The sequence below is a fragment of the Hyla sarda genome, chromosome 2, assembly GCF_029499605.1.
Source record: "Hyla sarda isolate aHylSar1 chromosome 2, aHylSar1.hap1, whole genome shotgun sequence".
NCBI classification, from domain to species: Eukaryota; Metazoa; Chordata; class Amphibia; order Anura; family Hylidae; genus Hyla; species Hyla sarda.
In genome coordinates, this window is record NC_079190.1 from 103,209,383 (window position 1) to 103,232,983 (window position 23,601).

At 44.7% G+C, this 23,601-nt stretch overlaps 1 protein-coding gene across 3 annotated transcripts in view; it reads left to right on the plus strand.

Moving 5' to 3' along the window:
* Positions 1–522: 522 nt before the first annotated feature.
* Positions 523–23,601, plus strand: part of VDR (vitamin D receptor) — a 180,354-nt gene continuing 157,275 nt past the window's right edge. For 2 of the 3 annotated variants that reach the window (XM_056562744.1, XM_056562743.1), the window contains exon 1: positions 523–895. The gene's annotated coding sequence lies outside the window, so the exon portion shown is untranslated. Of the gene's footprint in view, positions 896–14,896; positions 14,928–23,601 lie in introns of those variants that run through there. The other variant, XM_056562745.1, reaches the window with a different exon arrangement.

The following is a 23,601-nucleotide window of genomic DNA, read 5'->3' on the forward strand; positions in this document are numbered from 1 at the left end:
TTACACACACACAGCTCTACACCATACACATTACACACAGCTCTGCACCATGCACATTACACACACAGCTCTACACCATACACATTACACACAGCTCTGCACCATACACATTACACACACAGCTCTACACCATACACATTACACACACCGCTCTACACCATACACATTACACACAGCTCTGCACCATACACATTACACACACAGCTCTACACCATACACATTACACACACAGCTCTACACCATACACATTACACACAGCTCTGCACCATACACATAACACACTCAGCTCTACACCATACACATTACACACACACAGCTCTACACCATACACATTACACACACAGCTCTGCACCATGCACATTACACACACAGCTCTACACCATACACATTACACACAGCTCTGCACCATACACATTACACACAGCTCTGCACCATACACATTACACACACAGCTCTGCACCATACACATTACACACAGCTCTGCACCATACACATTACACACAGCTCTACACCATACACATTACACACACAGCTGGTGTATGGTGTAGAGCTGTGTGTGTATTAAGGAATGCTATGCTATACACAGGAGCGGTATAACTATCATTTAACCCCTTCTTCCATTTCTTCAGAGGACTGACATAAAGGGTTAATCTTCAGGCCCCGCCCCCGGGCTGGTGACTTGTATATCTAGTGAATGGGGCTCTGACACAGGAAAGACGTCTCCGGCCCCGTCACCGCTCCCTCCCCGCCCACTGCCTGGATATTTTCATTCCAGTCCCGCCCTCCCGGGGAAACTTGTCACGTCCTTTCGAGTGTTTTTCCCCGAGTTCTGTGACTGGAAGCTGCGTGTACTGACTAGAGCCACAGGCGAGGAGTCCGGCCGTCCAGCTACAAGGTAACTAGAGTGAGTGACAGGAGGAGCAGTCAGAGGGGCTGCCGGGCAGTCTGCTCGTACTCGCCTTACTACTACTATTTCCCCTTCACTTGTTCTGTGAGCAAAGGTTGTGGTGACGGGAAGCGGAGCAGTCAGTCCCTGTAGAACTGTCAGCGGGCTGTGTATAATGGGAGTGCTGGTGGATTCTTACATAGCTTCCTATGTACTTCACATTTGTCTGTGGTAGAGAATGTATCTGGGAAAGTTTTAGCCTAGAAAAGTCTTACAAGTAACTTATTTTCTGCTGTGTATTATACCCTATTGGTCTCCAAACTGTGGCTGTTGCAAAACTACAACTCCCAGCATGCCCGGACAGCCAACGGCTGTCTGGGCATGCTGGGAGTTGTAGTCTTACAACAGATGTCTGTCCACTGTATGGAGACCGCTGCCCTAGTGCTGTCATTGTTTTTAATAGACAACACTTAATTTTTTGCGTAAGCATGTGTACTTATGAAACCATAGAGACCTACCCACCACGGGCACTTAGATATCTGGGCAATGTCTATTAGCCTTGGCTCTGATGGGAATCTGTTCCAATGATCAGAATGTCTTGTTTAACTTCATTTTATTTATTTCCCAAAATCCTAAATACTGTGAACGTCGTCGGGTAAAGGAAATGAGCCCCCCTATCAGAGGGGCTTCAGGCAGCTATTGGGTTAAGTCTAGGACCACCTTAAAGTCCAACACTCGCCAACATCACTATCCAGCACTCGCCAAAATCCCTGTCGCTTCTTGTAGATTGGGAGTACGTGAAGACACCCATGGATCCGAGGGCATGTAGAACGCGAATACAGAACGACTTCCAGCTCGAAGGATCCTAAAATTTTCGAACATTATTCAGCACCTTGCTTAAAAAATAAATAAAATAAAAAAATGCATCACTGGAACCAACGCGTTTCGGAGATTTGACTGTTCTTAAAGGGGCACTACGGTTAGGGGGGGGAAAAATAAATGTTTCATATGGTGGCAGAAAGTTATACAGATTTGTAAATTACTTCTATTTAAAAATATTAAAGGAGATGTGTCATTCTTAAAATTAAAGAAAAACGTAAAGGGGTACTCCGCCCCTGGCATCTCATCCCCTATCCAAAGGATAGGGGATAAGATGTTAGATCGCCGCGGTCCCGCTGCTGGGGACCCCGGGGATCGCCACTGCAGCACTCCGCCATCATTACTGCACAGAGCGAGTTCGCTCTGTGCGTAATGACGGGCGATACAGGGGCCGGAGCAGCGTGACCTCATGGCTCCGCCCCTCATGACATCACGGCCAGTCCCCTTAATGCAAATCTACCACGTCCGTCACGCCCTTTTCCCATAGACTTGTATTGACGGGGCGGGCCGTGACGTCACGAGGGGCGGAGCCGTGACGTAACCATGCTCCGACCCCTGTATTGCCCATCCTTGCGTGCAGAGCGATCTCGCTCTGCGCAGTAATGATAGCGGGGTGCTGCAGCTGCGATCCCCGGGGTCTCCAGCAGCGGGACCCCAGCGATCTGACATCTTATCCCCTATCCTTTTGGATAGGGGATAAGATGTCTAGGGGCGGAGTACCCCTTTAAGTTTTAGATCGCGGGGGGGGGTCTGACCGCTGGGGCTCCTGCGATATCCTGTACGGAGCCCTGACTCTCTGTAATTTTAAGTATGAGACATCTCCTTCAAAGAGCACCTGTCACCAAACAAAATTTTTTATATAATGGCCCTTATTTACTAAGAGTAAAGTGTAGGTTTCTTTGTGGGTTTTAATTCCCTACAATTTATTTCCCACAGTATTTATTAAGGTTTCCCTACATTTTCCACTTTCCCTACACTTGGCTTTTTTAACACATGCTCTGATCCGTCTGGTTTTCTTCATATCAAATCCACCAGATTTTCTGGAAACCTTAGTAAATATGTTTGGGTTTTTGTGAAAATGTCGGGAACATGCCCCATTTTGGAGACCATGCCCCCTTTCCCCGGTGACCACGCCCACTTTTCAGGTTTTCTTAGCAAAATGGAGAGTAAGTCGGGGTTTTTTTCAATTCTGGCACAGACAGAATTTCTGACGCAATGCGACAGAATTTCTGGCGCACAACCCGACAAAACATGTCGGGTTTGCAATAGTAAATGAGGGCCATTGTTTCTTATGTAATTATAAGACACTTTGCTATTTACTTGCTGTTAAAGGAAAATGGTCACCCATTCACCCGCATTAAACCCAATACACTGGGGGTTATAGTGCGGGTGAACAGGAGACCGATGCAGGGTTTCTGACCGATATACGTACCTGCAGTCTGGCGCCCCGGACCCTCCTGAAGTTTGGCGTCTTCTTGCGCTGAATTGCATGCTGGAGATGTGCTGGCTGGATTTGAATATTTGTGGGCGCTGGTCACGTGAGCGCTTGTGCCTGTCAAACAGTCAGTTTGGTCTCCTCCCGGCCTGGCAGGAGACCAAACTCAGGAAGTGCATGCAGGGCATGGTGAGGAACGGCTCTCGCAGGTTTCAGTGACATCGTGCCTGCTGGGGAACACCCACTTTTTCTTGCCAGGAGCTCACACAATGTGAGCAAGGGGGTAAATGTATTATACAGAGCTTTTTTAAAGGAGATGTGTGGCGAAAATCTTTTAACTCATCCTGTGCCCGGGTGCAAAAAAGAAAAAGAAAAACATATACAAACTTTAACTCCCCTTCCTACGTTCCTCCGTTGCGGAAATATCAGCATCCTGTTCCTCCAGCGCTGCTCCGCTCCGTGCTTCTTAGGCTCGGAACGTCACAGCTGTTAGCCTATCGCCGGCTGCAGGGATGTCCCGCCTCGGCCGGTGATAGGCTGAGCGCACTGTCATATGAGGAGCCGGCCAGAGCTCCTTACATGACAGTGGTACCATTAAAAACTATCTACAGATCACGGCACAAAAAATTTGTCCTAATATAGCCCCGTATGCGAAAATGTTTTAAAGTTGTTATAGGGGTCAGATAGGAACAATTTTAAGCCTACTAATTTTCTTACAAAAAGTTAAATATATATTTTTTTCCACTAGCAAAATAAAACAAAACCCTATATAAATTCTGTATCGTTGAAATCGTGTGGACCTACAGAATAAATCAGGAAACTTTTGTAATACGCGTGTGAATGTACCCTAAGATGCATTACAGAAATATTGCCATGAGGTGAATGTCATTTGATCTTTCATTACAATTGAGGTGTTTAATGTACATTTGAAGTCTTTAGGCTGTGTTCACAAGTTGAATTCTATTAACTAACCACATCTGCTTAAAGTTTGTTCCAGGTATCCACTACTCTTTTAAGGCTAGGTTCACACAGTTAGTGCACCCTTTGGTCGTATGTTTCAACATCCTGCTGAAAACAGGATGCTGACATATACTATTCACGCGAGAGACAGACCCCATTGACTTCAATGTCTGAATTTTTACATGTAGCTTTGTTCTTCCCCATAACTAACCTCCACTCCTGCCACTTTGTTTTTGTGTTGCGTTTCTTATTAAAGGGGTACTCCACTGGAAAAAATAAAAAATTCTAAATCAATTGGTGCCAGAAAGTTAAACAGATTTGTAAATCGCTTCTATTTAAAAATCTTAATCCTTCCAGTACTTGCCAGCTGTATGATCCACAGGAAGTTCTTTTGTTTTTGAATTTCCTTTCTGTCTGACCACAGTGCTCTCTGCTGACACCTCTGTCCATTTTAGGAACTGTCCAGAGTAGAAGCAAATCCCCCATAGAAAACCTCTCCTGCTCTGGACAGTTCCTGATATGGACAGAGGTGTCAGCAGAGAGCACTGTGGTCAGACAGAGAGGAACTTCAAAAAGAAAAGAACTTCCTGTGGATCGTACAGCAACTGATAAGTACTGGAAGGATTAAGACTTTTTAAAATAAGTAATTTACAAATCTTTTTAACTTTCTGGCACCAGTTGATTTAAATTTTTTTTTTTTCCTGGGGAGTATCCCTTGAAAACACTTTAACATATTTAAAAACGCATAATTACTTAGAATCAGGTATCCTAAAACTGTTTCTATGGTGTTCCCATGCTGTAGATTTGGTTACATAGAAACACAGACAGCAAATAAGAACCATCTGCCCAATATTCTGAATACTATAAATGGTCCTTGTCCCTATCTTATATGAAGGATAGCCTTATACTTATAACTCCTTCAATGTATTTACAGCGACCACTTCTGCAGGAGACTATTCCATGCATCCACTACCCTCTCAGTAAAGTAATATTTCCTGATATTACTGCATAAACCTTAGCTCCTCCAATATAAAATGATGTCCTCTTTTGGTAGTTTTTCTTCTGTTAAATATGCTCTCCTCCTTTTAACATGTTGATTCCCTTTATGTATATAGAAGTTTCTGTCATATCCCCTCTGTCTCGTTATTCTTCCAAGATCTACATGTTAAGCTCCTTTCTTTTCCTTTTCTAGTAAATTTTATACTGCAATCCATGTACTAGTTTAGTAGCTCTTCTCTGAACTCTCTCCTGAGTATGTATCTCCTTCTGAAGCTACGGTCTCCAGTACTGTGCACAATACTCCAAGTGAGGTCTCACCAGTGCTCAATGTACAATGGCATGAACACTTCCCTCCATTCCCCTAATTGGGGCTGTTTCAACAGCAAGCACATAGATGTCTGCAAGTCCTATTCAGATAAATTGGACTGTTGGGGGGGGGGGGGGGGAAACCTTCTGCAAGGTAATATGTATGTCGTAATATGTGAAACGTCCGGCGGCATTTACCACCGGTGCAGTAGAAAAAGCACCAGAGGGAAAGAACTGTAGAACTGATCCCATTCAAGTTGGACACCGAACAGTTGAGCACACTGCATAGGCGCCATCTTGCTGCGTTCCCCTGCTCGGCATACACAGTTAATGGAAGCCTGATCCTAAACAACTGATGTACTTTTGTCATCAGTTGGGGTATCATTTGTGAACCCAGCCTAAGCTGTGAATGGGAATATACCCTTAGAAAATTGGGATGTTACACTTTTTACTGCTCAAAAAAATTAAGGGAACACTAAGATAGCACATCCTAGATCTGAATGAACTAATCTTATGAAATACTTTCATCTTTACAAAGTTGAATGTGCTGACAACAAAATTACACAAAAATTATCAATGGAAATCAAATTTATCAACCCATGGAGGTCTGGATATGGAGTCACACCTAAAATCTCAAAAAACACTCAATGTCTTCCCATCCGCCAACTCCTGGACTGTCTGTGGTGCAACATGGCGTTGGTGGATGGAGCGAGACATGATGTCCCAGATTTGCTCAATCGGATTCAGGTCTGGGGAACGGGCGGCCAGTCCATAGCATCAATGCCTTCCTCTTGCAGGAACGGCTGACACACTCCAGCCACAGGAGGTCTAGCATTGTCTTGCATTAGGAGGAACCCAGGGCCAACCGCACCAACATATGGTTTCACAAGGAGTCTGAGGATCTCATCTCGGTACCTAATGGCAGTCAGGCTACCTCTGGCAAGTACACGGAGGATTGTGCGGCTCCCAAAGAAATGCCACCCCACACCATTACTGACCCATCACCAAACCGGTCATGCTGGAGGATGTTGCAGGCAGCAGAATGTTCTCCACTGCATCTCCACACTCTGTCATGTCTGTCACGTGCTCAGTGTGAACCTGCTTTCATCTGTGCAGAGCACAGGGCACCAGTGACAAATATGACAATCTTTGTGTTCTCTGGCAAATGCCAAATGTCCTGCACGGTGTTGGGCCCTTGTACCACCCTCATCAAGTCTATTTCTGAACGTTTGAGTGGACACATGCACATTTGTGGCCTTATGGAGGAAATTTTGCAGGGATCCGGCAATGCTCCTCCTTGCACAAAGGTGGAGGTAGCGGTCTTGCTGCTGGGCTGTTGCCCCGCCAGCATTCAAAAGTGACCAAAAACATCAGCCAGGAAGCATAGGAACTGATAAGTGGTCTGTGGTCACAACCTGCAGAACCACTCCTTTATTGGGGGTGTCTTGCTCATTGCCTTTAATTTCCACTTGTTGCCTGTTCCATTCGCACAACAGCATGTGAAATTGATTGTCAATCAGTGTTGCTTCCTGAGTGGACAGTGTGATTTCATAGAAGTGTGATTGACTTGGAGTTACATTGTGTTGTTTAAGGGTTTCCTTTATGTTTTTGAGCAGTGTATTTTTCACTTTTGATTACAGTAAGGGAATTAGAAATGTGGAGATAAAAGATTTTTTTCTTTTAATATATTATCACTAATACACATTTTTATCCAAAGTTCCAAAAACTTTCAATGACACTGTGGTACAAAATAAACATCCTTTTTTAGTTATTGATTGCCATGTAAGTTTTCAGAACATTTTGTCTAAGTGCTTTCATCTAGTTACATTATAAACCACTTTGACAATGCACAAGTGTCAAACATTTAGTGTTATTATACAAGCTGTGCTCCTACAGGAATAAGAGATAACTTATGATTAATTCAATAAATAATGACACTGTAAGTAAGTTCAAATACCCTTACTGTTGTTGAGCACCATATTTAGTCCCTTTATATAGCTATATAATCTACATTTAAATACTCATATACTGACACAAAGCTAGTGCTTGTTTTTAGAACTTCTTTGACGATGCTTTTATTATTTATTTATTTTTAAATAGTTGACAAGTTAGTGTACAAGCAAGGTCACATTACTTCCCCTGGTTTAAAAATGACACCTCTCAAAGTACATTCCCCAAAACAAGCTTGATGTAGACACCTATAAAGTGGCAGTAATTCTGCAATCTGTAGCCAGTCGTAACCTCTCTCAAAGGAAGTTGAGAAAATTCAGTGAGGTTTGAATAGGTACAGTACCAATGCCAGTTTAATCTAGTTGTTTGGCATGTAACCTGATCAATGGACTTTTCTGTATCTTATAATTTTTCTCTGATAAGATACATTACATAGTTTCTTATTCTTGTATGGTTTGTTTACAGAGTCAGAGATCTATGTTTTTCAAGTGTAGCAAGTGACTGATCACTGACAAAGACTTCTGTCTCCTAACAAACAGTAGGAGATACAGCCTCAGTCTATGTTCTTTTCTCTGTCAGGTCAGCTCTGAGATCTGGCAGTTAAATATGTATCTCTCCTATATAAATATTATATTTTAAAGGAAGTCAGCAACACTGGACAGACAGATTGCTGTTTTACATAAAAGCATGGCATTTTTGGTGGTCTGAGTGGCAGTCACATTACTCAGCTGCAGTAATGAAATGTATGGATACGACTGAGCCCGAGTGAAACAGATGACACTACAGGATTATAGGGGATATGTAGGCATTATATGGACAAAAAACCTAGGTTGCTTATTTAAGTCTATTCTTAAGTATCATGTACTATTATGTCACTAAAGAGGCGGAGGAGACACTAAGGCTTGGTAACATGGAAAAAGACGCCTCACAGGAGCAAGACCCCTCACAAAAGACTGAGAGAGAGAAGCTGTCTAACATAGAGAGTCTCTTTCCTCTTTACATAATAATGGCATAAGTTGAATCCACAGCAATTCCATGGAGAGAACCTGTTAATAGTTTAGCATGGCAGCATGAAACAGACATTGGCACCCTAACTATAATGCAGTATGATTTTCTCTGAGGTTCTACAACAATTCAGAGAAATCCTAGTTTTAATGATTAAAGATGAGTTGGTAACAGTGTATAAGGTCAGTGGATTGCTCTTTATCAATATATACCTGCCTTGCTGTACTTAATTGATTTCTCTCTTCTGATGAATGTATAGCTAAAACTATGGGCTAAAAGGAAAATGAAGGGTACACCATAGGGTCACTGTTAGGGGGGGAAAAAGTGTGCAGTCTAAGAGGATCGCCGTAGGCAGTTGTGCTATTGAAAGCAATATTTATACAGGGTGGGCCATTTATATGGATACACCTTAATAAAATGGGAATGGTTGCTGATATTTCCTGTTTGTGGCACATTAGTATATGTGAGGGGGGGGGGGGGACTTTTCAAGATGGGTGGTGACCATGGCAGCCATTTTGAAGTCTGCCATTTTGAATCCAACTTTAGTTTTTTCAGTAGGAAGAGGGTCATGTGACACATCAAACTTATTGGTAATTTCACAAGGGAAAACAGTGATGTGCTTGGTTTTGACGTAACTTTATTCTTTCATGAGTTATTTACAAGTTTCTGACCACTTATAAAATGTGTTCAATGTGCTGCCCATTGTGTTGGATTGTCATTGCAACCCTCTTCTCCCACTCTTCACACACTTATGGCAACACCGCAGGTGAAATGCTGGCACAGGCTTCCAGAATCTGTAGTTTCAGGTGCTGCACATCTCGTATCCTCACAGCATAGACAATTGCCTTCAGATGACCCCAAAGATAAAAGTCTAAGGGGGTCAGATTGGGAGACCTTGAGGACCATTCAACAGGCCCACGATGACCAATCCACTTTCCAGGAAACTGTTCATCTAGGAATGCTCGGACCTGGCATGTTCCCTGAGTTTTTCCAGCAAGATGGTGTACCACCACATTATGGGTGTCAGGTCCGAGCATTTCTAGATTAACAGTTTCCTGGAAAGGGGATTGGTCGTTGTGGGCCAGTTGAATGGCCCCCAAGGTCTCCCAATCTGCTACAAACAGGAAGTTAATATCACCAACTATTCCCATTTTATTAAGGTGTATCCATATAAATGGCCCACCCTGTATATGGAGTGGTTCCTCAACTTACAATGGCCTCAACATACAATATTTTCAACATACAATGGCCTTTTCTGGACCATTATAACTTGAAACCAAACTCAACATACAATGCTATGGACAGTCCAGATCTGTGTAATGTGTCAATGGCTGGAAGAACCGACCAATAGAATGGGCATTTTACTGGTAAAACCTCTGTATTACTGAAGTGCATGCACAGACTGGTGGCGCCTCCTACAGTACAGGGTGGTACTAAATGTTCTGTACTACTCTTTACCTGTGCCAAAATTATCTGCTCCTTTGGACACTAGGTAAGGGGGTGGCTTCATTTTACTTTTGCGTGTACTGTACAGGACCCTGAAGAAGCTCCTGTCATCTATATAGACTCTTACTTTTATATGTAAGGACTTGCTTTATCTGTATTAGTTATTTACTTTTCTTTAATCCTCACTTTTTTTCCTATTTTTGGATGACATTATGGGGCTTGCGAACCAATTACCAGGTTTCAATAGAGATATGGTCCCAACATACATTGGTTTTAATATACAATGGCCATCCTGGAACCAATTAATCTTGTAACTTGAGGGACTACTGTAAATGTATGCTCAATGTCTGCCAGTATTAAAGGATTTTTTTTTTTTCAAGTGTCCATGACACTACCAAAAAGCATATAGTCAACCAAGGGGGTCCCAGAGAAGCACTAAATGCTGATGCAGATGTATATTTTCACAGGTGCAAAGAGTTCACCCAAAATGTACCTATTCCAAATTGTCCGGTTTATCAGCAATTTTCAATGCGTTTTTGGGGATCAGACCCATTTATGCATTGTACAATACATCACAGCAGCTGAAAATAACCTTTTTCAAAAATATATATACTTTAATGATCTGCTTTAAAATAAGTATTAAATAAGCAAAATAAACTATAATTTGTGACCCAAAGGTGATTTCTATGACTGATGGTTGTATCCTATTAGTTCCTTGAGAAACCCCACAGGTTGGGGGAAACGTGTCGGAACGGATACCAAACTGTAATATTTTATCTTATCACCTTTCTCACGTGGTGTGGGGATAGGTCCTAGATAAATATATGTGAATAGCACCATGGAGTAGATGTGAGAATGCCTTATGAGTGGAGAATAATTAATTGTGCCACCGATATAACCGCAGTGATTGATAATTGTGGCAAGAGGTACATTATCTCTCTCCTAGGGTGCCGTCTAACTGTGGACCTACGTCTCGTTATTTGATATGATTTTTTTCATCTTTAGGTCACAAATTATAGTTTATTTTGCTTATTTTAAAGCATATCATTAAAGTATCTATATATTTTAGAAAAAAAGGTTATTTTCAGTTGCTGTGATTTGTTAGAGAGGAACCTCTGTTTTGACAGTTTTTTTGCTGTGAATAAAAAAATAATAATTGCAATACATGTCAAGGTGCTGGGGGGAAAATAAACATTGTGTAACAATGTTAAAAATAAATGGTTAACAAGAGAGAGATATAATAAAGGGATGGCTGGTCCAAACAATGTGACTGGATTACTATTCATTTGACCATTCATGTGTCCAGAAATGAATAAAATAACACAAAACCAAATAAAACATTACATTTGGCAACTTAATAACTAAGTTGTAAATGCTGCCAAGAGTGGAGATCAGAGGCTTTATTTTGCTGCTGACTGGCGTTTCATTCATAAAGTTTAATAGTGAAAACTCCCCCTGGCAGTGCAACCAATTAGAGAATATGAAGGATGAACACTGGATTAGTCATGTGATAAAAAAAAAAATAATAATTTGACTGCTGTGCTGGAAGTCATTGGACAGAATGCAGCCATGGGAGGAATCAGCAAACTATCACATTTTCCATTATAACTATAAATTTAGGGTGGCAGTGTTAATAAACAAAGTAAATACAATGCTAAAAATTACAGTGGTTAAAACTATAACTCCTATACGAAGCAAATATAGATCAACTAAACATAAGGCTGTGTTCACATGTTGCGGTTTTGACTAAAGATAGTTTGAGATAAAGTAAGCATACTCCTTTTCATGCACTTACCAATTTTTATTATTTTTTTTTTTTTTTTTGTAATGTCATGTCAAAGTTTGTACAGAAATTTATTGAATACCTTTGCACAGCAACCATTTTTTTCTTTTGAAGCAGCAGTTGTGCAGTACAAATGAATAGGAGCAATAGTAAGCTAATCGGCTGTCACTATAGAAAAATATCCTAGAAGATGATCCATGACCCGCATCGTACTGTTTGTGTATAAAGTGTCAAAGGGGTATGATTTCTCCTTGAGGAGAACACCATAATGGTGTGTGGAAATTCATAAGCGTTAGCACTCCACTGGGAGTTCTGGGAAGAAAGAATATATTTACACACAGATATATATTGTTGCATAAAGTAGAAAAATGATAGTAGTGCTCACCTATGCAGGTACAAAAAGACAGTGCAGCAGGGAGACAGAAACACACGGGAGCGCTACCTAGTGGCAACAGCTATTTCTTGCATCAATACGTACAATATCTGGCTGTCAGAAGTCCCTTCCTCTTTGTGCTTATCCCTCTCCTCCAGGTGCTGTTACTTCATCTCTGACTTTCTTGCTATCTTTTCAAGTGGGGGCATAGTCATATCTGCCGTCAGTGAACATAGCGTAGCGTCCCGTTGCACATTCCATCGGCAGGGCGCACACATGGAGGTAGACACAGAGCTATGGGGAGAAGGGCAGGTATCGGGGACATTTGCACAAGTCCAATATCTCTGCTGATATCAATATTTGTATCGGTTTATCCCATCACGTAGTTTTGGACATTCACAGCATAAAAGTGGCAAAACGGTGCAAAAAACACGTGTGAACACGGCCTTAGGGACAATTCGGATAATGTTTTATGGAATTGCATGTGCTTAATGTATGCAGACTTGTCTCTTGGTAGTATTTAGTTTGTGTGTGTGTGTCTGCTAAACACACACACACACACACACACACACACATACACACACACAAAATAATAGATTAAAGCTGAGAAACCTCAAAATAAAGATTGAGATTTTATTTTTAGGCCATATCATCCAGCCCTACTTCATTTTTTGGAGTTCAGTGAGACTTGACTGGTCCCTTCAGTTTTACCTATGATGCTAGGCTTAAAGGGGTTATCCACCATAAGGTGATTTTAGTACGTATCTCCCAGACAGTAATGGACATGCTTAGGAAGGATCCGTGCTTGTCTTGGGGCTAAGGTTCTGAGTCCACATAACGCTGTGGTTATCTTCTTTTTTTTTTTTAAATGGCCATTTCCTGTTGGAAATCCCTCTGTCAAACTACAAATCCCATAATACTTTAAGTGTGAGGTTATCTTTCTCCCTCCCACACATCAGCCACCCCAGACAGTGAAGCACAGATGTGCTGCCTTCCATGCTCTACTGTAATCAATAGACCAGTGTTTTCTAACCAGGGTGCCTCCAGCTGTTGTAAAATTAAAATTCACTGCAGAATGATCTCCCTCTCACCCAGCAGTCGCTCCACGCAATAAAGCAGACAGGCTCCCTGTCATCACCTGACTAGTGATGTAATGTCTTGAGCCACACTGCAACCTGAGAAAATCTGAGACCACAGTCATTTTGTATGCTGGTAAAAATGAACATTTCGGCAGATGACAAATCACATCACACACAGGTACAGACACTATATTATGAGTTACACTGGAATATCCCTTTAACCTAGCTAAGAAGTCATGTCTATGGCATGATCACTTTTACACTGTGTGGCATGCATGTAAACACTCATGTTGCATACTGCAAGTCTCTGTTATGTGAAGGACATTGCAGTACAGTTTTTCACCAAAGAGTTAAAATGTATGCCTCTCTGTTCACAAGTGTCAAATAACTGGAGTCATGTACTTCTGCATCTCCAGTAGGTCTCTGATAAATATGCCACATGTGCTTTATAGATTTGGATGTTATATTTAGCATGTTAATGTATACTTTGTAGATATGTTTAAGCTTGGGTTTTGAGGCTGCAGAGTTTATATACTATCTATAATAATCCTCCCTTGGAACAATAGTCTATTAATTATTCTTTATCTAAAATTGGTAAATAATTCATAGCAAACTGTACGCAAGTGCCCTGATTTACAAAGCATGATTATTATTATTATTATTTTTTCTTCTGTGTGTGGAAAGTTGTTTCACTCTATGGGAACGCACAGGTCGGGTTAAAAAGAGAAAGTTATGACCATCTTTTGCTTGTTGATGATTTCCTCAGTATAGTGTCAGGTGGTCGGGGTCCTCACCATGGTACCTGAGGTCTCGGTAAGGTCACCCGGTAACTCTCCTCTCCTCAAGTTTCCCGCGCCCGACTGGAAGTCACGTACCCACCGGGAGTTGTAGTCCCCTCCCAGCTCCTTAGTCAGTTCAGTGCGGCTTAGACTACACTTCCCAGAGATGATGTGCTGCTGGATGTTTCTCTACGCCATCACGCATTGGAGTTGGTTGCTATGGAAATGGTTATTGTGGTATGAGAAAAATTCATATCGTAAGACAAAAACACACCGGTATACCGTCCAGCTCTAGTATGAGGGCTCATTTTTTGCGCCGTGGTCTGTACTTTTTTTCGGTACCATTTTTGTTTTTAATGGGACTTTTAGATCGCTTTTTTTTATTTATTTTTTATTTTTTTATGGCATATGAAGTGACCAAAAATATGCAATTTTTTTACGTGTACACAATCGACCATGCAATTTGACATTATATTTAAATAGTTTGGACATTAACACACGCGGTGATACCACATCCAAACTTTTTATTTATTTATTTATTTATTTATTTTTTGCATTATTTAAGTAAAAAAAGCGGGAAGGGGTAAATGGGAAGTAGTGAAAAAAAAATTTACACTTTTTTTATTACACTTGTTTACTTTTTGTTACAGCTCCCATAGGGTGTGTTCAGACTGCAGAGCATTGCGCCCTAGGGCCTGTAGAAGACCCTAGGGTGCAATGCTCTGCAGTCTGCGCACACACACACAAACACACACACACACAAACACACACACACACACACACACACACACACACACACTGCTGTACACATGGGGGTATGTATACATTCCTATACAGGTGGGGGTATGTGCAGAGCGTTGCACCCTTGTATGAAGTACAGACTACAGTGTGTGCTCTAGAAGATTAGCATTTTTACCTACTGAAAGGGGCCCGAGCGGCGGCGTTGGCGGCTGAAGATGGCAGTCCAGGGCAGGCTGAGCAGGGGAAGGAATGGCGGCACTATGGCAGCGGGAGGAAACCGTTAGGAGGAGCAGCAGCCCCACCCTGGTGAGTGAGTGGTGAATGTACTCGGAGGGTGGTGCTGCCACTGAGTCTGCTGCTGCAGTGTCTGAGGCTGTTGAGGGATTTGCGGGACCCACAGGCATAGCGCCTGACCGCCTGCCCCCAGCAGCCTCCTGACCAGTATTGCGTTATATGAAAAATTCTTATTGTCAAAAAAAATAAATAAATAAAAAAAAATCTGTATTCGCTTTGAACCGGTATACCGCCCAGCACTAGTTTCTCATGTGTTCCTTAGATCTAAAGAACGTGTATTACCACGCCCCCATATATCTGTTGCACCATAGCTTCTTAAAGCGTACCTGTCAGATCACCCATATTTCACTGTAAAATAGGATATTACAGCTGCTCAATGTCTTTTCCATCTATCCAAAGGGAGGGGGCATATCCTTCTCTTGCCTGCACTGTGCTGACTCCTTTATGCTATGTATACACACACACACACACACACACACACACACACACAATGATTACTGGAGATTGCCTGTACACTAACAAAGACAATATGATGAGTGTATAACTTACATCTTTCTCAATTAGTGCAAAGGTTTATTGCTAAAAGTAGTGTGTGTGTGTTTTATTTATTTATTTTTATTCCAGGAGGTATTCCTAGTGTGGGATTTTCAAAGGCAGTTTTCTTTAAATTATTTTTATTTCTTTTAAAGAAGTATATTAGAAAAACTATTGTTTTGCCAAGATGTACAACATATAAAAAGTTTTTATGTCTGTCAGTGCCAATTTAAGATTTGCCATAAAAATAAAAGGTGGAAACTATGTGTCTTCCCTTCGGATTCTTCTTGGCTCCTTCAGTTTTCACAAACAATGGGGGAGATTTATCAAAACCTGTCCAGAAGAAAAGTTGCTGAGTTACCCATAGCAACCAATCAGATCGCTTCTTTCATTTTTAACAAGGCCTCTGCAAAATGAAAGAAGCTATCTGATTGGTTGCTATGGGCAACTGGGCAACTTTTCGTTTGCACAGGTTTTGATAAATCTCCCCCAATGTTATCAAAATGATCCTTCATCTCAGGAAACTAAGAATTCTGCCCCAGCACCATATTATATAAGCAAGCCTTCATCTGTTTGTCATGAATATTTTAGGTCTGACATCTTGCATCAAAGCGGTAGCTTGGAGCCAAATCCATACCAGAATTTAGGGCTGGGCGGTATACTGGTTCATACCGAATACCGAAATTTTTGTGCTGCACGATATGAATTTTAACCCATACCGCAATACCGGTTGGGCCCCTGATGTAGGGACAGTGCAGCGGGGGGATGAATGAATCAGCTCAGCGCTGCACTGTCCCTACATCAGGGAACTAATCCTATGTGACCTGCGAGCGCTGTTCTGCCCCCCCCCCCCCATTAATTATTAGCCCAGCGCTGTCCCTATCAGGGTACTACTCACATGTCACCCGCATGCGCTGCCTTCCTCATCCTGTTTGTTGTGGCCGCCGGCGCTGACACTCTACACCAGTGGTCTCCAACCTCCAGGCATGCTGTGAGTTGTAGTTTTGCAACATCTGGAGGTCCGCAGGTTGGAGACAACTGCTCTATATTGTGCGGTATCGCTATGCCCGGGCTCCAAAAAATAAACAAAATAAACTTTAACTCACCTCCCGTTGGTCCGTTACCAGCCTCATTTGTTTCCTGGGGACGGGAACGTCTGACAGCCATCAGCCTATCACCGGCCGCAGCGATGTTCCGCCTTGGCCGGTGATAGGCTGAGCCCACTGTCATGTAAGAAGCCCGCTTCTTACAAGACAGTGGGCTCAGCCTATCACCAGCCGAGGCGGAACATCGCTGCGGCTGGTTCTCCGACGTTCCCGTCCCCAGCGTAAGGCTGTCGTAGGTGCGTTAAAGTTTATTTTGTTTACCTTTTGCAGCCTGGGCATAGGGATACCGCACAGTACAGAGTGCCAGCGCCGGCAGCTGCAACAAACAGGACGAAGAGGGCAGTGCTTGCGGGTGATGTGAGTATTTACCCCAATGGGGATGTGGGCTGATAATTAATATGGGGGGGCACTAGGAAATACCGTTATATACCGTGGAACAGCCAAAAGTTTTAAAAATACTGTGATACACACATTTGGTCATACCGCCCAGCCCTACCAGAATTTTAAAACATTTTCAGGTTAAAAGAATTCCACCTTTTCTGGAAAAAAAAATATCAATACAGTAGTCCCTCAAGTTACGATATTAATTTGTTCCAGGACGACCATTGTATGTTGAGATCATAACTTGAAACCTGGGAATTGGTTCTGAAGCCACCAAAATGTCATCAAAAATGGGGAAAAAAGTGAGAATTAAAGAAAATTAAGTGATTCCTAATACAGATAAAGTAAGTTCTTATATATAAATGTAATAAAGATCTGCTGGGAGCTGTAACTCTTTTTATTATAAAAATGAAAAACACACCTGATACAAAACATAAAACAAAAACAAGCTTAACCAGCTATAACAAAAATAAATTTACAAAAGCAAACTCCTAACCGGCCCGCCCAAATTTACTAAAATACACTTTAACTTTTTCCCCACACCAAAATAAAACACACAAACACGCATTCCAAAAAATGAACATAAAAATAGCCCAACTTGGCTTATAAAAAATATATAAACATAAAATTCAGCACGACTTGGCTATAAAAACAAAACAAAGAATGCATAAAAGTAGCACAACTTGGCTATAACACAAAAATTACCCTTACCCAGGGGAGAAAAAAAATTAATAAAAATTGCTCAGCACAACTTGCTTCAAAATAACGCTCTGCCTCCCAGCCAGAGAGCCACAGGTGAAAGAAGGGCAAGGAAAAGCAGCGCGGAGATGCGGCCGGAGAGAGGGCCTAAAGAGCCCAGCCCCACGCACCGCCCCCGCACGGCCGCAAGGCCCGCGAAGCACGGCAAGGAGCCGAGGACGGCCAGAAAGGATCCGCACGCGGCCCAGAAACCGGCGAGCGCTGGACCCAAAAAGAGCAAGCCAGAACCGAAGAAAAGGACAACACCGCCGAAAAGCGAGACCGCAAAGCCGGAGGCGAGGAGAGCAGAGACACCGGAGGGGAGCAGGAATTTTTGCTGACTCTCTGAGCCCTGGAAGGGTGTCCGGGAGATCAAACGTGGGATCTCCCCCTCCCAGCCAGAGACTTTCACACTTATCCCGGTTGATCTTGGACCCGGATGCCTCCGAGTAGCGGTCCACCTCTGACATCACCACATCGACCTCCTCCCGTGAGGAGACGAAAATTGTGACATCATCAGCATACGCCACCACTCTCTGGGCGACATCCGGCTCCGCCAGAGTCATCCCGACTCCCGCCAGCGGCCCACAATCTACCCTCCGGACGAAAGGATCGATTGCGAACACTTATAACAGCGGGCTGAAAGGACAACCCTGACAGACTCCGGACCCCACCTCAAAAGAGCGGCCAGACCAACCGTTCACCAGCGGGAAACTCTCTGCCCCTGCATATAAGGTGACAAGCCAATTCACAAAAGTACTCGGTAAGCCATATCTGAGGAGGACTGACCAGAGGTACTCGTGGTCCACCCAATCAAATGCTTTGGCCTGATCCAAGGACAGCATGTACCCCTTCCAGAGACCTGCACTACTCCGCTCCACTGCCTCCCTGACACTGAGGACAGCACTTAAGGTGCTTCGGCCTGGAACAGAGCAGTGCTGGGCCCCCGAAAGGAGCCGGGGTGCAAACTTCACCAACCGATTAAACAGTATCTTTGCCAGAAGCTTCCTGTCCGTATTGAGAAGAGCTATGGGCCTCCAATTCTCAATCCGGCTAGGATCTTTACCCTTTGACAGAAGAATCAGGGCTGACCTCCTCATTGACTTTGGTAGAGTGCCCGAGGAGAGACACTCATTGAATACCTCAGTCAAGAGGGGAGCTAAAGACTCCTTAAAGGTCCTGTACCACTCGGATGTTAAGCCATCCGGACCTGGCGACTTCTTGGGGGCGAGCCCCTCGATCGCCAGTCTCACTTCCCCTTCCCTGATTTCTTCTGCCAAAACATCAAGAGAGGGGTCTACCCCTGGCTCAGGAATAGTTTCAGCCAGGAAAGCCGACATCCCGTCTCGATCTAGATCCTTCCTTCCCAAGAGGTGCGAGTAGAAGGATCTGACGACCTCCAGGATCCCTGATCTGGACCGATTTCAGAGATCCCGTACTATCAATCAGTCCTGAGACCACTTTACTACTCACTGACATCTTACAGTTCTTGTAAGGGTCGGGCGAGCGGTACCTCCCGTAATCCCTCTCAAAAACCAAAGATGCGTGTCTATCGTACTGACACCTCATCAGCAAGGACTTCACTCTGGAGATATCCTCCCGGCTACCTCCAGTCGAGACAAGGAGCTCGCGTTTCCTCCTCAGACCCTGATACAGGCGGTACCTATTCAGGGACCTGAGGCTCGAGAGCTGGCGGAAGAACCCCGCAACCCGCTTCTTGAATATCTCCCACCACTCTGACTTACTACTACAAAGATCCAGTAAAGGTACCTGACTCCGAAGAAAATCCTCAAAGGACTGTCTTATCTCCGCTTCCTCCAGGAGGGACAAATTCAGCTTCCAATAACCTTTACCCATCCGAGGGGTCTCTGAAACATTCAAGGAAAACAAAATCATACAGTGATCGGAGAAATTCACCTCAACCACGGACACTGCGGAAGAGACGGCTTCCTCCTTTAAATAAAACCTGTCTATCCTAGACCTGCAGCTACCTCGATGATAGGTGAAACCCACGTGACCTGAGGGGCTCCGGATGTGGGCATCCTCTAGACGAGCTTCCCTAACTATATTATTGAGGGCCACGCTATCGTAAGCCAGCGGACCATTGGAACCTCTCCTATCTTGGGACCTCGTGACATTATTGAAGTCCCCCCCCAAAAATCACTTGCCGGCTAGTAAAAAGGAAGGGCTTAATCCTCATAAAGAGATCTTTGCAGCCCCACTTGGTTTGTGGGGCGTAGATGTTGAAGAGTCGGAGCTCTTGCCCCTTCATGAGGACATCTAAGATCAGGCACCTCCCCATTTCTAACTCAATAACCCGTCGGCATTCAACCGGAGCTGAAAAAGGACCGCCACCCCACTATACGGCTCAGCCGCAACAGACCAGACGGAGGGCCCGCGCCTCCACTCTCTTCTGGCTTTAACCAGAGAGGCTAGATCTGACAACCTGGTCTCCTGTAAAAAGAAAATGTCGGCTTCAACACGGCCGAGAAAATCAAAGCCTGCGAATCTTGCCGTATCCGACTTTATACTGGCACAGTTAATGGATGCCAGCGTCAATGGGGTGAGTGCCGCCATCATGGGTGATTGAGTTAGACAGCCTAACCTTTATTTTTTCTTCCCCTTCTTCTTCGTTCCCTCCTCCCCAGAAGAAGAAAGGGCAGGACCGCTTTTGCCTCTTTTTTTGGACTCACTCTGGTCCATATGGTCCCCGTCTCCGTCCGACCCCGGTCTAGCCCTGCCCTCCGAGGAAGGTGCCTCAACAGGACAGGGCCCAGTTCCCCCCAGAGGCTCTTTCTCCCTTGGCACCCCGCCCTCACCTTCCCCCTCCAAGGAGGGGGAGGAGATGTTATCAAGGACGAGGTACCGGTTTGACAGGTCAACCAGAGGGGGGGCAGTCAGGCTTCCGCTTTGGACCCCGTCCGCAGTACGAGGGAGAGAGGGCTTGCACCTCTTCTTTCTCCCTTTCCTTTTGCCCTTGTCTGTCTTTTTGGCCTTCTCTACACTCTCCTCATCCACACTTTCATAGTGGGAGGAATCGGAGCACGTCCTCCTCCAGGGCTTCAGTAATTTCAGGGCCGGAGCTACCCCCGTCACTTGGGCACTCTCCAGCTCCCTACTCCTCCTCCGATTTTCCTCCCGCCTTAGTTTGGCGGGGCCCTTCCTCCTCACAAGCCCTGGTGCGCCCCCATCCCTGCTTGTACCCTCTCCAGCCGAGGCAACTTCACAGCTCTCCCCAGCCGGAGCGGTCGCCGCACGGGCGAAGGCACTAGGACAACGGCTGAAAGGGTGCCCGAGGACACCACACAGATGGCAGCGGATCTGCCTACAGGATGCGGCCAGATGACCCACCCCACCACACAAAGCACAGACCTGTACAGTACAGGCTGCGCTAAAATGGGTGGGGCTACCGCACCTGTGACAGACCTTAGGCTGCCCCTGGTAGAAGACCTGGATCCTGTCACGTCCAAGGAAGGCGGCTGACGGAATGTGGGCAACCGTACTCCCTGAACGCCTGAGTTTGACGGAAAACGTCCAGGCCCCGGACCAGATCCCGTGCTCATCAATGTTTTTCTTGGGCATGTCTGTCACATCCCCATACCGACAGAGCCAGGTCATGATGTCGTAACAAGAAAGTGACTCGTTACGGGTCAAAACGGTCACCTTCTTGACCGAGTTCTGACAGGAAATTGCCTTTACGGCAAAATCCCGCCAGCCGGGCTCGTTCTTCGCCACCTCGTAGTTTGACCAGAAGAGTTCGAGACCCTCTGGCCGAACGAAACTGACGTCAAACTCGGACGTACCGTAGGGGTGGATCAGGGCAAAGATGTCACTCGCCCTGAATTCCATCTGGAGGAGGAGCTCAACCACTTTAGCGCAAGGTGGGCACGCATACTCACCCCTCCAAATCAGACGGACCACATTCCTGCGGTTATTGTCCTGCCCGGTTGTCGGGAGGGACCAGACCACCTCCCCATTCTGCTCTCGGAAAGCCCCCAAACCGTGCCTCTCTATCCAGAAAGACAGGTCGACCTCACCCCTTCCCTCTACCTGGATCGACCTGTCTCCCCTACGCAGAGCCTCCAGGAGGCGCTGTTGCAAGTAACCCCCGGGGACGGACGGAGATGGGGACCCCCCTGGACCCCCGGCAGCGACATTAGCATTGCTCCTAGGAGCAGTCACTGCCGGGGGGGGGGCAGCTGGGCCAGACCCAGACCCAGAATCACCATTCACACCACCACTCACATCATCCTTTTTCCCATCCATATCAGACTTCCCATTCGTACCACTACTCCCACCAACATTCACTCCACTGACACTCCTCTCATCCACAACACTACTACACTCAGTATTCTCACATCCTGCACTCATACCCTGCCTAACTGACTCTGGGCTGGCTGGGAGTTGTAGTATGGCTGGTCTAACCAAAGTTTTTTTTTTTTTTTTTTTTTTTTTTTTTTCTCTGGCTTGGCTGCCTTTGCTGGGGTCAATGCTGCTGACGACGGCTCCTCCTCCTGACTAGGCAATGACGCCTCCTGAGCCTGGGGCTTCAAGCCCTAAAATGCTCATACTGCATAATCTAACTGGTGCAATGTTGCTGTCAGGTAATCACATTTTAACCTCCCTGGCGGTATGATTCTGTCTGGAAATGTGTACCAAAAGCGGTACAATTTTTTTTAACTGAATTTCACATCTCCCCCCGCCCATTTCACATCTCCCCCGTCACATTCCCCTCCCCCCTTGTCACATTCCCCCCTTGTCACATTCTTCCCCCCCCCCCCCTTGTCACCTTGTCCTGCAGAAAATACACTGGGTTTGCCGGCAGATTTCAAACCTAGTGTATTTGCTGCAGAACAAGCCCTTTCCCCTTCAGCCAATCACAGGCTTTACACCACTGCGGCCTGTGATTGGCTGAAAGGTCCTAGAAGATGAATAGTGAAGAGAGGACACCCCGGACCGCACGGAGGGGAACAGCATCTGCAGGGACCGGGACTAGGTGAGCAAAAGGTTTTTTTATTTTGCTACTTCTTCCTTTTACACTTAGCTCAGTGTTTTTCTACCAGGGGGCCTCCAGCTGTTGTGAAACTACCACTCCCAGCATGCCCGGACAGCCTTTGGCTGTTCGGGCATGCTGAGAATTGTAGTTTTGCAACAGCTGGAGGCCCCCTGGTAGGGAAACACTGACTTTTAGTATTTTTCTTTACCTGCTCTGGCCGGCCCCCGCAACGGGAGCCGACCAGAGCAGATAATCGCATGTTTTCCCGGGGGCCGCATCGCTATATCGCATTGCTTTTGCGATATATCGTGCAGCCCGGCCGGGAACTCTGCAATTCTACCCCGAGCGTGACTCGGGGTTACCGATCCTGGCAGGGAAAATTAACCCCGAGTCACGCACGGGAATACCGCTAAGGAGGTTAATCGCAAATGCAGGCAAGTACCTGGTGCATTCTGTTTAATGGATCCAAGTAATATAAAACAAAAATGCCATAAATCATGGAGTGTCATTTCTGTAAGTGAAAATGTAGTTTCCTATGTTAAGAAAAAAGAATGTTGCTAAACATCTAAACGTACCACATCCAAGAAAAATTATCACTGAATATAAAGTGCACACCACTGAATATATATTTACACTAAATGCTATATTCAATATCAAAATACAAACAATATGTCACATACAGGGGGACAATTAAAATGAATTAAAAATGCTTACTAAGAGCCACAACACAACCTTAGAGCAGGGCCAACCTTTGGGCAGACTAGATGGGCCAAATGGTTCTTATCTACTGACACATTCTATGCCATGAACCCCTCCTCCTAAGGTAGTGACCCCGTCCTGCTAGATGATAGTGATTAATACAGAGGTACTCCCAGTACTGTGCTAAACATGAGCAAACAATGTGTATTCATACAAATACAAATTATATGCC